Here is a 21308-nt window from a genome sequence, read left to right as displayed (position 1 = left end):
AGCCAGGTCTAGATCTGGGGCATTTGGGTCGGGGGAAGGGGTGTGTGGTCTGCTGGGGTTAAGGAGGGTGGAGATACCTTTCCAGAATTTCTGTGGATTTGTTTTATTATTGTTTTGGAGGGTAAAGAAGTAATTTTGTCTGTCAGAGATAATAAGCTTTTTGACTTTATTTCGGAGGGTTCGGTATTCAATGTGGGAATCAGGGGACTTTCTTTTCTGATAAAGTGCCCAGGCTTTGTCTCTAAGGCGCATGGTTGCTAATGTATATCTGGTAAGCCATGGAGCAGAATTATTTTTTATTCGTTTTGTCCTTTGGGGGGCTTGGGAATCTAGTATTCTTAAGAATGTAGAGTTAAAGTGAGAAACAGCGTCTTCTAAGGGTAGTGTCCTAAGAGTGTTCCAGTTGATTGCTTTTAAAGAATCTGAGAATGTTGTTGGGTTGAAATTTTTGTGGTTGCGTGTGGTAATATAATTGTGGGGGTGGAGAGAGATACAAGGGAGTTGGTAAGTGAAGATGGGCATATGATCACTTAGAGCATCGGGAAGAGTACCACTGTCAGAGTAATAGTGTGGGTGTGACACAAGGATCCAGTCTAGTATACTGCCACAGGAAAGGTTTTTAGAAGGACATGTTACTTTGTTGATTAGTTGGGAAAAGTTATATAGGTTGATGTTAAGGGGGTTGGTTGGAGATTGAATGGAGGTCCAGTTAATATTTACATCACCTAGGATTATGGTTTCATTACTAATGTTACTGGAGAGCCAGGAGAGAATGTCTTCTAATGTAGAGATATTGTCACCTGGGGGAATATAGAGGGATGCAAGACATATATGTTTATGCTTGTTGATTTGTAGGAGAGTGATGAGTAGTTCAGCATTGTTGAAGTGTGGAATAGGTTTATTGAAGGGAGTAATTGACAAGGAAGTAGAAAATAGAAGAGCTACACCGCCGCCTTTTTTATGGGACTTGTCTTTTCTAATGATAGAGTAGTTAGGTGGGATTATTTCAGAGCTTTTTATATGGGGTTTTAGCCATGTTTCTGAAATAGATAGGATGTCAGGTTTATTATATGTGATCCAGGCATGGAGGGTTGCTAATTTGTTGGCTATGCTTTGGGAGTTTAGTGAAGTAAGTAATAGAGGTTTACGTATAGTAGTGGAGGTTGAGGGGCCTGGGTTAGGATGGATATCACCTGATAAGAGACTGGTGACTAGATGAAGGATACGGTTAGAAAAGTAATTAAGTAGTTTAATAAATGGGTTGGGTGATGTTGTGTTGAAGAAGGGGTTACTGGTAGCTATGAGGATGGGGAGTTTGTGAGAAGTAAGTACTTTGTAAGAGAAGGATAGGAGGTGTTTTATAGGATATAGATGTGGAGAGATAGGTGAGTGTGAATGTGAGTAGGGGGAGTTTAGATGGTTGGTAGTATGATAGAGTTGTGGATGGTGGCAGGTACTGGGTTGGGTGAGGTAGTAAAGAAAGGTAAGTTTTAGAAGTAGTAGTAGTAAAATAGAGATGGATGAAGGTTTTAAAAGCATGTTATTAATGGTTACTTTGTGTATAGAATCTAATTAGTATTAAGTTTGTTTTTAAAGATAATTATAGGAGGATGTGATGTAGTTGTCCTAGATTGTAGTGGGGAGTGTGGTGTAAGGAAGAAGGTGGCAGAAGAGGTAGAGGTAAGTAGAAGGTAAAGATAGGACTGATTGTCAGAGTTGAAGTGTGGACTTGGAGTTTGTAGTGTAGCTAAGTAGAGGGTGTGGTAACTATGAGGTGATTAGAAAATGGGTGTGTCCAGGGTGTTGGTGGTTGATTGGAGTAGGGAGGAAGTGGGTGTGGTAATAAGAGGAATATAGCTGGGAGTACTGGGGGCGGGTGGGAATTGGGGGCAGGGTAGGGGAGCGGAGTGAGCCCGAAGGGCGAACGGAGCGGGAAGCACAGGAGAAGGAGGAGAGCCGAAGCACAGGAGAAGGAGGAGAGCCAATCAGTGGAGCATGGAATGCAGGAAGTAAGCTGTAACAGAGTGAGTAAGGTTCTGGATAATCTAGGCAGAGTGGGCTGAGAGTTTGGAGAAAGGTAAAAGTAAGGTAAAGGCTAGTAAAAAAATATGCAAGGAGTAAGTAAGAAGGAATATCAGTGTGGGGGGTGCCCTCTAGTGGTTAAATGTAGAAGTACACTGGGCCACTAAGGCAGTGTAAGGGCTAAAGAGGACTGAATGTAAGGAGCATGTATGGAGTAGAGAAATTAGATAGGGATGGGAGTAGAGAGGCAAGGATGAAGGGGATGTAGGCCGCTGGCTGTACTGGCAGGGAGATAGCATATACAGGTTCAACAAGGAGTATAATTACAGAAGCATAGAGCAGCAGATACACATACTTCTTCAGTGTCCTTTGGGGGAGACTTGGTTCAACCTTCCCAGCAGGGGTTAAGGCAGCAGAGAGGTAGTATTGCGGGACCACAAAACAAGGTTGAGTCTGGTGACTTAGTTAGGTGGAAGTATCCACTAGGCGAGGTCCCAATGGGAATATGCAGGGTAAAAACAACTGGAGACAGAAGAAAAAGTAGAGTGATGGTTAATGAAAGTGTAATAGTAACAACATCTATACCTTAATAGTGAAGATAGACAGGTGAAAAAGAGATGTAGGCACAAAATACTAAAACAGAGCAGATAATGACTAAGTAAAATGTAACAGTGGAGTGTATCACAATGGTTAAGAACACAGTAACATTTTGTAAATCAGAAACACTTAGCAATGGAAATAATGTAGCAAATGAAGCTACTACAATGTTAAGTACACAATGAAATATTGTAGACCAGATAGGCTTGTAGGTGTGTAACTAGGCTCTATAACAAATGAAGTAAAAGGAACAAACAATGTTGTTAGAAAAACATTGTCTCCACAGTAGGCACTGCTATTCAGTGGGCCTTCAGACAGCAATGTAGAGACCAAACAAGTAAAAAAACAATCGGAACAATGGCCTCCCTAGTTAGTAAAAAAGTATACAGCTGCAGTAAATCGCAGGTTCAGAGATGATCAAAGAAAAGAACTGTTCTACATGAAAGGCAAACCAGTACTCCAAAGCACTTCTGGCAAATATGGCAATCCTGATCCCAGTCAGCGAAGTGAATTCAGCGAAGCATAATCCTCAGTGTATAGCAGCCAAAAGCACCAATGTCTTATGAATAGGCTGGGATTCCCCTGTAGAGATGTAATCCCATTGAAAGGAAAATTACAATGATGACCAAACCATGAGTGGGAAAATGCTAAATCAAAACTCCAAGACGTAATTCTGTAAATAGAACAATCCCCAAACCAATAAGTCAGTTGAAAAATGCTATATAAGCAAACTAATAAAAAATAGGTAAAGATAAGCCAATAAACTGTTCAAATAGATTCAGAAACAGCACGAATGTCGTAGCATCTCCAACACCACATGCCAACAGCTGAGATAACAAATTCAACATACACAGCAGTCAGCCTCAGCAGGTAAGGCAAGGGCACGGCACTAAAATGAAAAGCAAAGTCCAAAAAAGTACTGCCAGCCCAAAGTAGTGTGCAAAAAACATATTTAATGTGACAATAAACAGACTGGTTTCAGCAAAAATTACATAGTCTTTCTCAGTGTAACAAAACTTCCACAAATAGCCACATTATATATGCAACAGTTAATTGGCAAGAGAACATGATTGGTCACAATTGCTCATTCAACCCAGGAGGGAATAACCCCCCCCCAGTTTGATGATCTATTTTCTTTCTTTAGAATTTAATATATTGTGCCAACCAACCTTGTTCCCTTTCTTACCAACAACTATATAATAGTAAATCTGAAATTGGCTGTAGGGTGATTCAAAGCACTACTTGCTTTCTTGATTTTTATATCACTAATGTGTTCACTAATATGGAGTTTCACAGGTCTCAAAGTTTGTCCTACATAAAACGCAGAACATGAACAGGTAGCCAGGTAAATCAACCATTCGCTAGAGCTTCTTCTTCTTCTTCTTTCGGCTTTTCCCGATTAGGGGTCATCACAGTGGATCACCTGTCCACTCATAATTGGCAGTGGAATTTTTTATGGTGCCAAGGTGCCAGCCTGGCACCCAACCTTCCACAGAAGGCACACACATGCACACGCTCACACCTAGGGCCAGTTTGGAGTGTCCAATCCACCTACAGCATGTCTTTGGGATGTGGGAGGAAACCAGAGTATTCGGAGGAAACCCACGTGACCACAGGGAGGACATGCAGACTCCGCACAGAAGGCACCCCAGCCAAGAATCAAACCAGAGAACCTCTTGCTGTGAGGCGCAACCATTCCCTAGAGCAATTAGCAAAAAACTTTATATCATAAACCTGGCCAGTGTTTCTGCTAGTGAATTCTTTGGTCTTGTCCACCCAGATGCAATGGGTACAGTGACCACATGGGAAACACCCAACCAGATGATCCCACATTAGTGTTGTTTGACATTGTGGCTGAACATCCAAGAACCCAGTTTTATAACGAGTAAAAAAAGAATCCAATGTTCTACCTCTCCTGGGCACAGGGGTACAAATCTGGCACCATTACCATGGCTTGTAGGGAGGTATCTTCTTTAGACAAACAAGATCTTATGAGATATAAGGATAGGTCCCCTTTTCAGGATTCACATATTAGATTCATCACTTCCTATGGGAGCAATACACATAACCTTTTACAAGTGATCCAACAAAATTGGAATATCTTGATGGGAGATGTCAGGCTTGCCAATATGTTACTGGAGAGATGCCCTTTTGGGCACTGTACCCATTGCATCCGGGTGGACAAGACCAAAGAATTCACTAGCAGAAATACTGGCCAGGTTTATGATATAAAGTTTTTTGCTAATTGCTCTTGTGAATGGTTGATTTACTTTGCTACCTCTGCATTTTTTGTAGGACAAACTTCGAGACCAGTGAAACTCCGTATTAGTGAACACATTAGTGATATAAAAAAACAAGAAAGCAAGTAGTGCCTTGTACAAGCATGTTTTGAATCACCCTACAGCCAGTTTCAGATTTACTATTATAGATATAGTCATTGGTAAGAAGGGGAACAAGGTTGGTTGGCACAATATATTAAATTCTAAAGAAAGAAAATGGATCATCAAACTGGGGGGGGGGTTAATCCCCCCTGGACTCAATGAGCAATTGTGACCAATCATGTTCTCTTGCTAGTTAACTGTTGCATATATAATGTGGCTATTTGTGGAAGTTTTGTTATACTGAGGAAGGCTATGTAATTTTTGCCGAAACCAGTCTGTTTATTGTCACATTAAATATATTTTTTGCGCACCACTTTGGGCTGGCAGTACTTTTTTGGATTTTGATCTTTGACAGAAAACCACAAGCTTTGTCTTTTTCTTATAGAGCCTGAGCATATGAGAGTTCCAGCATATGGATTGAGTGAGTTTTAGACTTGCCACTAAGATTGTCAGATGGGTACAGGTGAGTTAATACATCTGTCCAAGAGGGAACAAAATCATAGGTGTGCACAGCAGCCTAAGGTACAAGTTTGCTTATCAATAACTTTGGTAAATAATTGACATCTGAGTAATCCCTGAATGTACAGAAGTTAGTAGAGGTAGGGCCATAACAAGGTTGGTTTGTGCCCTAGTAAGAGTTGAGGAGCTAGTCCTCTCAGACCCGACGAAAATAAATAAATAAACAATCTTTAGGCCATACAAAGAGCTTTTTATATCGAAATAACACAACTTTGGTGTACCAAACCTTTGCTAAACTTTGCTGTTATAGCTCCTAGTTACAGTTCACTGATTAACTGTCAAAAATAGGTCTTAAAGTTAAGGAAAAGGCTTTTATGCAGCCACACAGTAGAAATTCACTAAACTGTATAAAACACTGTAGTAAAACTGCAGAAAAGAGCTATACTAGCTTCTTAATACAGTTCCTAGCACACAGATTCTGACCCACTCATTTTTTGTGCAGCCTCAGTCACCTTAACTTTATGATAATCACTATACTTGGCCAAACGGTTGCTGAACATTTCAAGACCTTCCTCATGTGGTATAGTAGAAAACAGGTTGATCACATCAATAGTTAACATAACAAAATTTTCATCTAAACTGGTGTTGTTAATTACTTCCAAACAGTGCCAAGAATCCCTTAAAATATGTGGGAATTTGTTCAAAATTTGTTTACTATGATAATCAACATAAGAAGCCATAGATACCGTTTTAGATTCCCTGGCTGAAACAATTGGATGAAATGGTGGGTTATTTGGATTCTTGTGTATCTTGGGAATCCCAAATATCGATGGTATAACTGGGTAATCAACTAACAAATATTCATATTCAGTTTTGTCAATAATTCCCTCAGTGAACCACTCATGCAAAAGCCAGTCTATCTTTGCATAGGCTCTATTGACTTCATTCTTAGACACTCTTATGTAAGTTGATTATCATAAAGTTAAGGTCAACTTGTAGTAGATCTGGTTGAAACTGTGTTGTCCAACAACTTTTTGGTATTTAAAGGTGAGCTTTATAAACAGATTACTGGAGTAGCGATGGGAGCAATGTGTGCACCAGTCTATGCCAGCTTGGTTTTGGCAGACTGGGAAACACATAAAGTTTTCACCTCCAAGTTTATGTATAATATAAAATTATATTTGCGCTTTTTGGACGATATTTTGATATTTTGGAGGGGAACTGAAGATGAGATTCATGAATTCATTGAGTATATAAACACCACTACATCATTTTTAAAGTTCACCTATAAGACACACAGAGACACTTGTAATTATTTGGATCTCCTTCCGTTTTATGACAAGGAAAAGAATACGTTAGAATCAGGTTTATACCGAAAGAAGACATATTCTAACTCCTTTTTATATTTTAAAAGTTGTCATCCTTTTTATCAAAAAAAGAACATAATTAAGGGCCAAATGGTGAGACTTTCAAGATTAGTTATTGAAGATAGTTTATTTAAAATAGAGCTTACCAGGTTTGTTAACATGTTCTTTGAACGAGGATACCCTATGGACATCCTATATGATGTTCGATCTGAAATAGAGACCAAAAGGCATACAGTATTTAAACCTATCCTTAAAGGAGGGTTGTTGAAAACAGGTATGACAGTTACTTCCAACAGTGATGTCACAAGTGAAGGTAGTAGTAGGGCCATGATTCTACCATTTAATCCAATTTCAGGACACATTAAGAGTATTTTATTGGATACTTGGCAGAGTGTGTTCAACAAGGATATTACTACTATATTGGGCAATACACCTATTATTACTTATAGGCGGGGCAAAAATGTTAAGGAATTAATGGAGATGGATAGTAGTGCTAGTGTCCACAAGAGTTCTAGTATGAGTAAATGTGGTTCTTGTGGGGTTTGTAAGTTCATTAACAACGGGCCATACGTGGTTGTTCACAACTACAGTAGAACTATAAAATGTCCAGGATATGTCAACTGCAATACGAAAATGGTGGTATACATTGCTACTTGCTTGAGTTGTCCTACATTCTATATAGGGAAAACTATTAGAAAATTACGATTAAGAATTAATGAACATGTAAGAGACATTAAAAACAAAAATACCTCTAACGCCCTATATATGCATAGTCTAAAATGTTCTAATTTTAATAAATTTATATTTTTTGTGGTTGACAGAGTTCCCTACAATGACAGAGGGGGTGATGTGAAAACTTTACTTGAGGTAAAAGAATGTTTATGGCAACTTAGACTTGATGCATCTAAACCCCCGGGAATTAATGACCATATTTCAATTTCTAGCATTTTAAAATTAAGATCTTATTGTATTTAAGTAATTTTATTAACTAACTTACAAATTTATTTAAAACTATATATGTAGATTGTAGCCACCGAGGATGAGTTGGTTATTTCATTTAATTTTACTATACTACACAAAATAGTATTTTAGGTATACAGGGGCTTTTCATTATATATTACAATGTATTAAAACTGTTTTAATTTATTTATATATTAATGTATTTGAAGTCAGTAGGCTTAGAATATTTGACTAGTTTTATACAATGTTTATTTAATGTTTGTAGTTTAATCAGTGCAATTTGTATGCGCATTATGACCTGTGTGAGTATTCACGATCGTTGGTGGTCATGATTGGTTGAGGATGGAGGTGTGTGCATGACATACATTTTTTAAAAGATCTATGGTACTGGAAATGGTTCTACTCTGAAGAAGACCGTTTTTTATTTTATGGGTGAAAGCGCTTAGTAGAATTATGTGTGGCTTTTTGTATTAAACGTTGTGAATTTACTTTGTGGTTGGTCCATTAAAGTCAGTATTTGTTTGCTTGTCTATTTGGATAACTGTGCATTTTCCACTTTTTTTCCTGAAGAAACTCAGGAGACAAAGTTCAACACACTATAGTGGTACAATACCTGCTGGAATATAGCACCATAGTCTAGCATATGTAGCAAAGTATAAGAATAGGAAAATGATACTTCAATAATGTAAAAAATAAAAGGTAGAAGTCAGAGTACAATGAAATAATGAACCACAGGGACAGGTGCACATCAGAGTATAATGTAAAAATACTATACTGTGCATTCAGAACAGAAGAAAAAAGAATACAAAACAGGTCACTGATTTTAGTTGGTATTTATAACTAGGACTAATGTGAAGTATTAGAAGAGCAATATGTTGTCAGCAAGGTGGTGAAGCTGCAAAAGGAGAACTATAGTCTAGTCAGTATGAACAGAAGAAGCCCAGAAACAGGTTCAGGCATTGAAAGCAAAATTAAGGTAATGTTAGGGAGAGGTGTAGCTTGGTAGGGTGGTAGATGCAATTACATGACTACTATCAGGAAGTTTCCTTAGCATGGTTTATAGTTCCACAGGTATTTACTAGGCTATTGATCCATGAGGATCTTAGGAAGCCTAGCTGCACATTCTCATGGTAGGCTTTAGCCCTTAAATTCTGCATACAATTAACACAGAAGCAGGCAAAACAAGGACATGTTGGGGCATTTATTTGTTGCGCCTAACCATGAGGGAGATGAGAAAGTCAAGTACATAAAGCATAACTACCCACATACATTAGACTGTTTAAAATACAAACAGAGGACTTGATGAGATTTGAACTAATGACTCCTTGGTTTACTAGACACATTGCTAATCATTGAGCTACACTGTAGGCTTTGGGGGAAAGAATCTTTTTTTTTTTTTTTTGTGAAAAGCAGCTTACTGTGCTACTACTACAACTTAGTGAAAGGAGGCAGATAAAAGTGGAACAGTGCAAATAAATGAGGTTGTATTCCAGTAAACTGAAACCAGAGGAATGAAATGGGTGGTGGTAAAAGATGTAATCCTGTTGGGGTAATGATGAAGTAAAAATAAGGATGGTGCAGGTCCCTTATAGATAAAAGTAGAAAGTTGTTTTGAGGAGACCCACTACAGATTTGTATGGCACTATAGAATGTACCTCAGAAAAGATACAGCTAGAACAGATATACTAGAGGGTTGTAGCACAGCATAGAATTTCAGCAGAGGTATTTATTCGTGGTGGCTAATCATGTGAATTCTTCAGCTTGTGTGAGTAGTTTAAGTGGGGGCATCTTGCAGAAAAAAGAGATTAGGAATGAAGAGGTCAGGGTTTTAGAGACCTGCAGCACATTGAAAAAGTCTAACCTCAAGCAGACCTTGAGTAATTCCCATATCAACTACATGTGCAGTTGGTGGATGCATTTTATTGCAATTTTACACTGATTTCTTTTAGTTGTTTTCTTGATTTCTCTCTTAAGATTGTTCCAAAGCTTGGCCACGGCTACTGAAAATAGCAGCCCTCAATACTCTTTAATGCTTTTCTGTAATGTTATTTACAAATAAATAGTTATAACAAAGGAGAGGGATGCCTGTGTCACTTCTGAGAAAAATTAAACAGCTGTGGAAACAGCAAGACCTACACAGCCTCATGCATTTCTATGATATGCAAATATTTAATTAATAATGTGAAATCAGAATTGTAAGGTCAACAGTAAAACGAGTAGAAATGAATTTCCAGTTATAGTCTTCTTGAAGAGATTGTAATAAGAACAAAATACGTGCCCATTTCTTATTTGGGTATATGCATTTATTAAAGTCATCAATGCAAATGGGCAATCTTGAGTAAGGGAACCAAAGCATTTCTAATGTTTCTTTTTTTTTCTTCCTCCTGGGAAAAATGATATAGCTGTCATGAGGCATTGATAAAAGAGAGTTTTGTAAATATCTTTGTTCAAAGTAAGAAGAAAGCTCAGCTTTCCTGATCATATCTGTCAACTTGCAGAACTTGCTTTTCCTGAGAATCTCTTCACATGGTGCTTTTATTTCCTTTCTCTGATGCACTGCATATAAACTCTGCTTTCATTTTGTTTTGATCCTCCTATCAATAACAGAAAAAACAGAATTATTGTAAAACGGAGTCGCGACTTGCCACCAGCAGAATAATACATTGAATACCAAGCTATAAAAACAGAATTTCATTATTTAATAGTCATAAATCTATGACCTTGATGCTATATTTCTTGCCTATAGATGAGCTAGTCTGGAACAAATAAAACAATCCCTGAACGTGTAGCTTGGAAATATTGCTGGTAGGCATGTGATACATTGTAAAGATTACCATCTCTTTGTGTCATGAGATGAATGCAGCTTAGTTTGCTGTTGCATACTATTCACCACAGCTAGACAAGCAGCATGTTATATTTGTCCTGCAGCAATATCAAAGTATCCTCTGAAATAAGCTCAGCCTATTTCATGACCTAGGATAAGAACAATGCTTGCCAAGAATATTGTCCTAAAAATGGTTCAATGTAAGGGAATGACACTTGAATGTAGCAGCTTGCTGTTAACATTACTGAAACTGAGAAGCAGAAAGAAAGAAAGTTAATTTTCCATATGAATGTTTGGAGATAGGCAAAATAATAGAATAAAAAGCAATTTCATATGATTTGACATTAATCCTAAAAACTGACCAGTTCAAATGCATGACTAAAATAAATGCATTACCTATTATGCAATAATCTTTTACTCTATTATTGTTTTAAGCTGTATGGCTACAATAACTCATAGTATGGGTCGGGTCCTGAACACAGATCCAGTTACGAACCTGAAAATGCATATAAAAAACTTACTTTAACATTGAAGGCAACAGATATCATGACATTAAAATATATTGATGGAAATATTTGTAAGCTTTCCAGTTAAATTTCAGCATTAACTTGTACAACAGGATGGTACTCCACACTTATTTCCTAAGGGTGCTAATCATGACATGAAATATAATACTGTTTGATATGAATACACTGTCAAATCTCTAGTGATGAGACTGAAGTTAATTTGTGTAGACTATGCATTTGGATGGAAGTAGTCCAGAAAATAAAGCTGTTTATCCTGTTCAGCTCCAAAGTAGAAGAAAATAGTGAGGCACAAGGACACTTGTCTTCAAGTCGCATACAGGGAATGCCCCTGAAGCTGTATATGTCAGAAGTCATTAACCAGTAACATTAAGCAAGGCAATAAGCACACAGGTTAAGGTTAAGGGTAACCTGCAGTCCTTGTGGTACAGGGTTTGAGACCCTCAGCCCTTGTTTGCCTACTGTGTGACCTTGAGCAATTCACTTGACCACACAATGCACCCAAGGTACCCCTGAAAATGGACTGTGTGCCCAGTGGGCCTACCTGGTTAAGAAGTAGGATTGTTACTATTATTATTATTATGATTGTTAAACACAAACATTGATGGGTTGCATGCGGTAAAAGGTAAAACCACTAGTGAACAATAATTCTAAGCAAATAGCTTAATATACAGTTTATATGACCTTTTAGCACTTCCATTTTTTAAGTATTCTGTATGCAGCATCCTCTCATAATGGTGAGCCTAATTATCCAAGTCCTTACTTATACTGGTTGATCAAAATACAAAGTTCTCAAACTATTTTCTGTGTATTGTCTTGGGTTTATTTTTACTTTTGCTTATTATATTTACCAGTAACCCGAGACAGCTTAGGCAGAACTGTTAGATGTGCATCTTTAACTTGCATACATTATAATGAATTTCCCATCCTGAATATTATTCCACCTTAATGTTTGTTTCAGAGCAAACATCAACCAATTAAAAGATTTAATCAAACCTCATTGATGCAAGGGCATTGGTTGAATATCTCTATTCCATGCCAAAACACCAAATGCCCCTGGTGATCACAAAGTAGTGTGTGCATTTTTTACTTATTGGTCACAAATGGTTCCTGATGTATTCACTAGAACTGTGCTGCAACAGAAAATGGTACAAGGTTACCAGTTTACCACTACCTGATTAAGACTTTCACCATTATCCCATGCCAGTCTTATGGCTATAGTGAGAGTCTTGTGCCTGACTCAATTGACTGGCAGCCACTATACAGGAAAATCTACCCCACAGCCAATTTAGGTCTTTTTCTTAATCCCATAAATTCTTTTATACATACATTTTCCCCTCAGGCTCAGTAAACTAAAAGGAAACCCATGGTAATGGTCCATGTTAACCATAAGGGCCGGGGACAAAGCCTGGTATAAGAGGCAGAAATCAAACAAGGGAAAACAATTAGAACCAGTTGCAGAATTGCCAATAATCCCGCTAAAGCTGCTTACCTGAATTAAAAGTAAACAGACATGACCTTCATCCAAATGTCTTCTGGGAAAGCTATAAAAAATGATGGTATACATTCTAAATTCATTCGTGCATCCCGAAACAATAACCATATAACCTGACTCAGACATTACATTTTCTCACTGCATTCAGCTCATGGCTTACCGTCCCAGTTTCAACATGCTCCAGCCTGCAGAAATCTCAGTCCTTATTCTGTTATACCCCTAAACAGCCCCTCTCTCTACTACAAAGCTGTCTTTTCATATCTACTTAAAACAGATAAAGAAACTACATACTAAGTGTAATCCCAGTTCCCATTCGTTGTACTCTACATTCCTCTTAACCTCAGCCCCAGTCAAGCCCGATCTTTCACCTACCTGCCACTTCAGCTCACAAACACAGCCATTATATTATTTTCAAAAATGTCCTTCCCATTCATTGCACAGGACTATATACCGAATGATAAGATTTTCTCTTTAGCTAAAGTTCTAAAAAATGTTGCTTATGAACAGCTTCTAGAATGTATAAATAGAATATGCCCTCCTAGCTCAATTGTGCATGGATTTTGTAAAGACATCATCATGCTCACTGTCTCATCTCACTGCACATCCTATCTACATTAACAATGAGTAACGATGGCTCAGCATAGAGGGACAGAGCACTAACTGCAGTCCAGGTGATCCAAGTTCAGTTACCAGCTTTTGCTACATGTTACAGGCAGGAAGTAATGATGTGTTTATCCGGTGTGGAAAACATGCTAGATGAATCTCAGTAGGTCAGGTGGAGTCCAGGGCTCAGGCAGATCACCAGGTTGGGCGTGTCGGGAGAGTTGAGGATGCATGGCCATATTTAACTGCCCACCTACCCCAACAGTTGTGTCTTTAAGTTGTGTGGTGGGGTGGGGTGATGGGACTAATAAGTCCTTGGTTCTCCAGTCAGAATTTGTGATGCTGCTGGCTCTAATCCCACTCTGTACCTTCCTTCCAAGCTGTCAAGAATGGCCCCCAGTCAGAAGAGTGATGCCAGCCAGACAGTAGCTCATGAGGCCTGGTCACCTTCTGTCCCATCAGGCATCACCAGGGAAGGATGAGAGATCTGGGAGAGAGGCAAGTAGTTTTCAGACAAGCTGAGGTATGCAGGGGACCCCCCCCCCCAAAAAAAAACAAACATGGATTAAGGTATACTTACTGGGTCCTTCCACATCGAAATAAAGACAGCTTTTGAGACAGGTAACAACTGTCTCCTACTCAACAAGCTGCAGAATTTGAGATCAGCTGGGTCTTTTAACATTGTTTAAAAACAATCTGTGCAACAGAACATTCAGTCTTGGTAAACAGCATGTTATTTCATACTACCTCTTTTGAAACTGTTATGTCATAAGAGTCTACCCATGACCCTATAATTTTCTCTCTCTCTATAAAAGACTTCATCACTCTCTTTATTAAAAATATCATTTCCAAACCACCATAAGCCTATTTAACCCCTTACATGAATGACCTACTCATAAGAAAACAAGAAAAATCAACTGCAACTATTCAAGTTGTTTTTTTTTTTTTTTTTAGAAACATTTGCTTGGAATGTGGAATTGGATTGCTGTAAAAGATTAGCAATAAATACAAACAAATCAGTCTAGTCTACTGTTTGGAACTGCACAACACCTAAAAACTGCTCAGGCCCTGAAAATCCAAGGCTGTTTCAATGAACCAGTCACACAAGCCACAAATCACAAATACCTCAATCTTTAGTCTGTCCCTCCCCTTTCATTTAGACAACATAGTCTGGTGGAACTTAATATAGTCCTGAAAGAAAGCATTCAAAATCTGTCCGAATGACTTTCCTTCAGTTCTAGAACACTGAGTACTAGGATATGACTGACAAAACTCGTGTCCTCCTTTTAGCATTACATTTCATCCAAATATAGAGTGCTCTCTAAACAACAAAATCTGTATTCTCTAGCAACTATGAGTATCACAAGTTCACCTTATAAAAGGCCAATGAACTCCCGATCTCTTCTTTGACTACAGTGTGCCTTTACAGCCTAGTTTTCACACTTCTGCACAACATTATTGTCCACCCCTAGCTAACAAGCCATCATTCAGAACTTGCATCCTCTGTTCTCTCAATAACAATGTTCTAGCCTTATAAAGACACACCTTTGTACTTTCCATCAGTAAAAAGAGATTCTCTAAAATAACACTTGTCAACTGGCATCTATACCATCTCCAAATTTCAGGAATGAGAATGGCTACCTTACATTAAGATTCCAACTAATAACGCTCAAGGCTAGCACATTTGATTGCCTATGTTTCCATGGTATTGGGTAAAACATTTCCAAATTAAATAACCATTATGCAATATTTCTGCTTAATATCATTTTTATGTTTCATAGATTCATAGGTGTGTACTAGGCTAATGACCCTGGAGCCTTTACACGCCTAGCCCACAGGATTACCCTGGCATCGTGCCACCCGACATTAGTTCCCAGTGCCTCGATCGATTAGAGCCACTGGAGTGATCCCTGGGGTGAATTTTCTATTTCCCATCCACTCATCGAGGTTTCTCCTGAAGACGGCCAGTGAGGTGCTCTGTTTGACATGTATGGGAAGTCTATTCCATAGCATGGGCAGTCTCTGGGTTATGAACCTGTCCCTCCAGCATGTTCTGTTGATTGTGGTAATGAGGTTGAGGTCTCTAGAGCATATGCTGCAGAGAAATTGGGATTTCTTTAGATGTAGCATTTCTAACAGAGCTGGGTCAGACATGACTTTGTAAATCAAGCAGAGATCACCTCTAAGTAGGCGATATGAGACAGAGAATAGTTGGAGTTTTTTGAGTCTGTCCATATAGGACAACTGTTTAAGGCCTAGGATTATCTTTGTGAGGTACTTTTGTGGCCTTTCCAGTTGTTGCAGATGTCTAGTGAGGTACATGCCAAATGGGGCATTGTACTTTATGAGTGGCCTAATGAGGGAAGAGTAGAGGGAGACAATGACCTCTTTCTTCCTGGAAGCAAAACCCTTAGTAATGAGATGTGCCACATAGAAGGACTTTCTGACCACAGTGGCAACGTGGTGGTCAAAAGAGAGGTTGCTGTCAACCTGTGTTCCCAGATCTCTTATAACGCCTTCTGTGTTGAGTGGACTACCATTGATGTGATAATTCATGGGAACTGAGTTTTTCTCAAAGGGGATGATGACACATTTTTTGGCATTGAGCTTAAGGCCATGTTTCTGACACCAGTCATTGGTCTCAGTGGGGCCTTTCTGCAAGATGTCAATATCACTTGGGGAGTTAATAATAGCTCCGTACCAACCACAAAAACAAACTAATGAAATCCAAGGCGGTCAGGAACACAATAAGAGAGAGCTCGTATAATAAAAAAAGATTTAATATTACCACAAAAGTAAAATTAGCGCTTTCGGCGGGTAAAATAACCCACCTTCATCAGATTACACAGCAGAACATACAATAACCTTCATTTATGCCTTTAGGCATGAAATGTATCCAATAACATTAAAGTGCATCTTTCCATCTATTTAGTTGCCGTAGCGACCTTAAAGAAAGATCGCTACATACATACTTTTCTTGCACTGTTAACATCAAAAGGAATGCATATATTTAAAACCACAACAATTTTTTAAAAAAGCATTAATGCGTGTCTTGCTTATATTGAACTAACCTATGTACATACCCTTGCATTGCGGCAGAATGTCATTATATTTACTATCACAAAAGTAAATGCAAGGGAAAGTCATTCTACACTTTGCACCCTCAGGGTGACAGTAGTATAAGGAATATTGTGCTTAATATTAAATATACTTCTATTATAATGCCCCATATTATTAATAATAACATGCATGCATTATACTAATTAAATCCAAAATTATATCCAGATATCACTATGTCTTGACATTACCTATTCTTACTTCATTAAAGCAAATTTAATACACAAATTTACAATTAAATAAATAAATAAATGAATAAAAAAACATTAATGTTAGATTTTTATATATTGCTGTTAAACTAATCTTGAATTATATAATAGAATCTATAGCTCAATTCCTGTGATAATATATAATCAATAATCATAGACCTAATATTCACATTAATGACATAGATGACCTTATCTCTACCTATTGTATGCTAACCATTTTAAAACACATTTAATAGAGAGGGCCTCGTTAATGCCTGGTGTAACCTGTGCCCTAGTGCGAATTTGCCAGCATAGTTCGTCAATCTCAAGACGAACTTGCCAGGGTCCCCCTCTAATATCTTGTTTTCTTTGTTGCAAAATGACAAACTTAAAGGAATGTCCACTGTTATCAAATACATGCCTAGCCAGAGCGTTACTTTGATCCTGTTTAGAGATTGCATTAATATGCTCATAAATTCTAATTTTTAATTTGCGCTCCGTTTTTCCTATGTAAAATGCCTTACATAGGTTGCATAAAGCCGCATATACCACTGATTTTGTTTCGCAATTAAAGTGGCCATTGATCTTATATTCCATCTCATTTATATTACAAGTTGTACCCATCTTTATATAAGTGCACTGACTGCATGATCCACACCTGAACATCCCTGGTGGACAATTGGACATCCTTTTTTGTTTTGTTTTTTGCTGAAGGTGGGTTATTTTACCCGCCGAAAGCGCTAATTTTACTTTTGTGGTAATATTAAATCTTTTTTTATTATACGAGCTCTCTCTTATTGTGTTCCTGACCGCCTTGGATTTCATTAGTTAATAATAGCTCCCAACTTGCAATCATTTGCGAACTTTGTCAGCCAGAGTCCCTTTATACTGGCCTGGACTTCAGAGAAGTAGATACTAAACAGAAGAGGACCCAGGACCGAACCCTGTGGGACTCCACTCGTGACTGGTTGGCAGTCTGACTTGGAGTCAGATACTTTCACACTGTGAGTTCTATCTGTGTGCCAGTTTGCAACCCACCTAGTGATATAGAGGTTGATGCCTAACTTAGTGAGTTTTTCTATGATTCCTGAATGGGGAATGGTATCAAAGGCTTTGGCCAGATCAAGGTAGGCTGTATGAACCACATTGCCTTCATCCACAGCTCTGGTGACTGACTCAAAGAAGTCAACCAGGTTGAGCAAGCATGATCTACCCTTCACAAAACCAAACTGTGTGAGATCCAGAGTTTGGAAATTCCCTATATCCTTGTTTATTAGGTCCATGATGATGCGTTCCATAGCTTTGCATATCAGACACACCAGGCTAATGGGGCGATAGTTCCCAGGGTCTGTAGTCACTCCTCCTTTGTGGAGAGGGATGACTGTAGCAGTGTGCCATTCGGAAGGGACAAAGTCTGAGGTGAGGCTGTGATTGAACACGGCACACAGGTGTGGCATGAGTTCACTCTGTAGTTCATGTAGAACACAGCCAGGGATATTATCAGGTCTCATAGAAGCTGTATTCTTGGCCTTGGACAGTGCTGTTGTAACCTGTGCAGTAGTAATACTGGGTGCCTGGCAATCTACTGGTATAGTGATTGGTACTTGGTAGGGGGGTAAAGTTGGCAGTGAATCTGTCGGCCAGTATATTGGCAATATCTGTTGGCTCGGTATAGGAGGTACCACTGTGCAGTAACTCAGAACAAATCTGGGTATTGCCATGGAGATACTTTACATAACTATAGAAGGCCTTGTGGTTGTCTTTAGTATCTGCTGCAATTCTGTTTTCATAGCTAGTTTAGAGGATTTGATGAGGGATCTCAACTTTTTGTTGAGGCTGATAAGGGAGTTTTTCCAGTCTTGGGACTTCACCTTATTCTGCATCAGTTTCTTCCTTCTGTTGTAGAGTTTGTTTATGGCAGGGGACCACCAGATTGGCTTCCTGTTTTTGGAGGAGAGTGTCTTGGCTCTATTGGGTATGGTGAGATCCATGCATTTGTGTATGTGTTAGTACAGTGCACTGGTGTACGATTCGGCGGTCATGCAACTATTCTCCATTTGCATGGGTGCCATGAAGTTAGCCACCTCTGTTTTTAAGAGCCCAAAGTTAGCTTTGGAGAAGTTTTTCATGGTGGTTACCTTTGTGGGGGGGGGGGGGTGCGTGGCAGGGATGTGGATTTCCAAGGTGATTAGTTTGTGGTAGGATCTGACCAGGGAGGAGTTGACTTTGCACAGAATTTTTCTTAAGATTCACATTTGCTATTTGAATGATTAAAGCCCTACAGAACATTTGATCACTCATAAGTGTCTCTGAATCAAATCTTGCCTGGATGTTTCCTGCTTAAATGTTCTTCTGCTTGTGACATTAATATTTTAGTTGTTAACTTTAGCTGTTAACCTTAGTTGTTAACTCTTGCTTCACAATAACCTGTATTAATCACTTTTATGTTTATGTTTGTTCTTGCTTCTCTTTTTTCAAATTGTTAAATTCATTCATTGATTTTATGCTCGATCCATCATATTTTCATGGCTAACAAATACAACAAAAACAATTCTATTTGCAAGTTTTGTTATTACTAGAAGAGAAAATATATGTTAAAATATATTAAGCTCCACACTTGTACCTGTTAATTTTAAATTATCAGGTGCAATGTGTACAGGACCAACAAATGAAGCTTCAATCACATAACATGAAGCCGAATAATCTTAATTAGATCTTGTATATGATCAGAAATTGATATTCAAGACATTAATGTATTATATTACAATTTTATACTTAAAAATGAATTTTAGTAGTTTTAACTGAACAATATTATATAATGGTCAATGCAATTTTTTCTGGGTTTATTAATGGTAAATACAGGGACTCTTTGAAAAAGACTCTACAGTTAGTGGAGCATTCTTATTAATTATTTTTTCATTCTTATACCCATTTCCTCATTTCAGGGTCCCAGCTCTACTAGCACTCAGTGAACATAATGCAGAGGGACTAATTCTGGATAAGATGCCAGATACAAGCTTTTGTTAGTCACAGGGAAAAAAAATTGTGAAATAGGAAATATAAATCCAGAAAGTAACTTGTTCTTATATAGTCAATTGTATTTCAGAATAATGTCAGAAAATGCATTTCAAGGTCTTTTCAATTTTTAATTTTTTTGGCACATGTTCTGTTACAGTTTAGTAAAACTGCCATGAAAAATAATAAGTTATCTGGCAACACAAAAAAAGTTAAGTGGGTTGATTAAAATCAATTGTTGTGCAAGTAAAGGCAATGGACAGAAGCCTTATGATTAGCTAATACTCAAGCCTATTTATCATGCTTTATTCTAACCTTTGCTGTACTCCATCTTCCTATATCACTCATGCACTTTAACAAGAGAGTGTTTTGACAAAAAGATAACTAATTTTGTGCTTACCTCATTTATGCTGAGTATGTGTCACATCTCAATTTAAAACTTTTAAATAATACACTGGGTAATCTGCTGTCTTGCATGTTAAATACTGGAATTACCAGTATTATAAAAAGACTTTCAGCTTTTCCTGGTTAGGGGTCGTCACAGCGGAACTCCGGTCCACTCATGATTGGCAGTGGATTTTTACGGTGCTGAGTTGCCAGCCCGACGCCCAACCTTCAACGAAGGCACTCCCATTCATGCTCGCACCTACCTGCATGTCTTTAACGTCACTCAACCACGGGGAGGGCATGCAGACTCCACACAGAAGGCAGTCCAGCCGAGAATCGGACGGGAGAACCTCTTGCTGTGAGGTGACTACGCTAACCGCTGCACCACCGCAGCTTTCTGAATTACCAGTATTATAACTTTTATAAAAGAATACTGAGAAATGTATTTATTTATTTATTTTACATTTGTTAACCGGGAAAGTCCAACTGGATACAGGTCCATTTTCAGCAGAGGCCCAAGGAGAAAAGCTCCACATCTACGTAGATACAGAAGACTTTAGAATTATAGATTTTTTTTTATACAAGAACATATAGATACATATACCAGATTTGCTGGAATACATACAGAAAAACTTTGCAATTATTAATTTTTATCCTAGAACACACACATTTTTAGTAGTACATAGTTGTGCAAGTAGCCATACCATTCGGTAGTACAATCCATTAGAAATGAGACGTAATCATTCTAGTAAAACAGCTGATGTTTACAAAAATTGCAAAACATTTTTTATTGCAGACTGTCTACTTTCAGATCATGTAGTCCTGCTTTGAACATATCGTCTACATAATCATGCAAGTTTGCCACTGCTTATGCTTTACTAGTAGGCACTGACTGTGGAGGCATGATGCTCCTTTCAGTCAGAAACATAACACTCAGCTATATTATAGGCATTGTGGAGCTCAGAATGCCTACATAGGATAATAGGAGGTTACTAGTTTAATAGCCCCAGGGTCCCAACAAGCCTAGCCATGTTCAATCCGTGTTCCCAAGGGTTTCTGGTTCAGGCAGACACTAAAATTAGCACCTATTGCCCCTGTCCAAGAGGGACACAGGTGGAACCCCCAGGGTGAATTTCCAGTTCCCCATCCAATTGTCCAAATTACACTTAAATAGGGCCAAAAAGGGGCTTTGTTTAACATGAATAGGAAGCTTGTTCCAAAGATGGAGCAATCTCTGTGAGTCAAATCTGTGTCTCCAGCAAGTTCTGTTGATGTCACACACCAGGTTAAGGTCCTTTGAGAGAGTGACCCATGTGCCATTTGACTTGTGAATGTGCAGCATTTCCATTAAAGCTGGGTCAGAAATTGT

This window comes from Protopterus annectens, chromosome 14.part0 (assembly GCF_019279795.1).
Source record: "Protopterus annectens isolate FY-2018-M chromosome 14.part0, PAN1.0, whole genome shotgun sequence".
Classification (NCBI taxonomy): Eukaryota; Metazoa; Chordata; order Ceratodontiformes; family Protopteridae; genus Protopterus; species Protopterus annectens.
Note: the sequence above shows the minus strand (reverse complement) of the source record.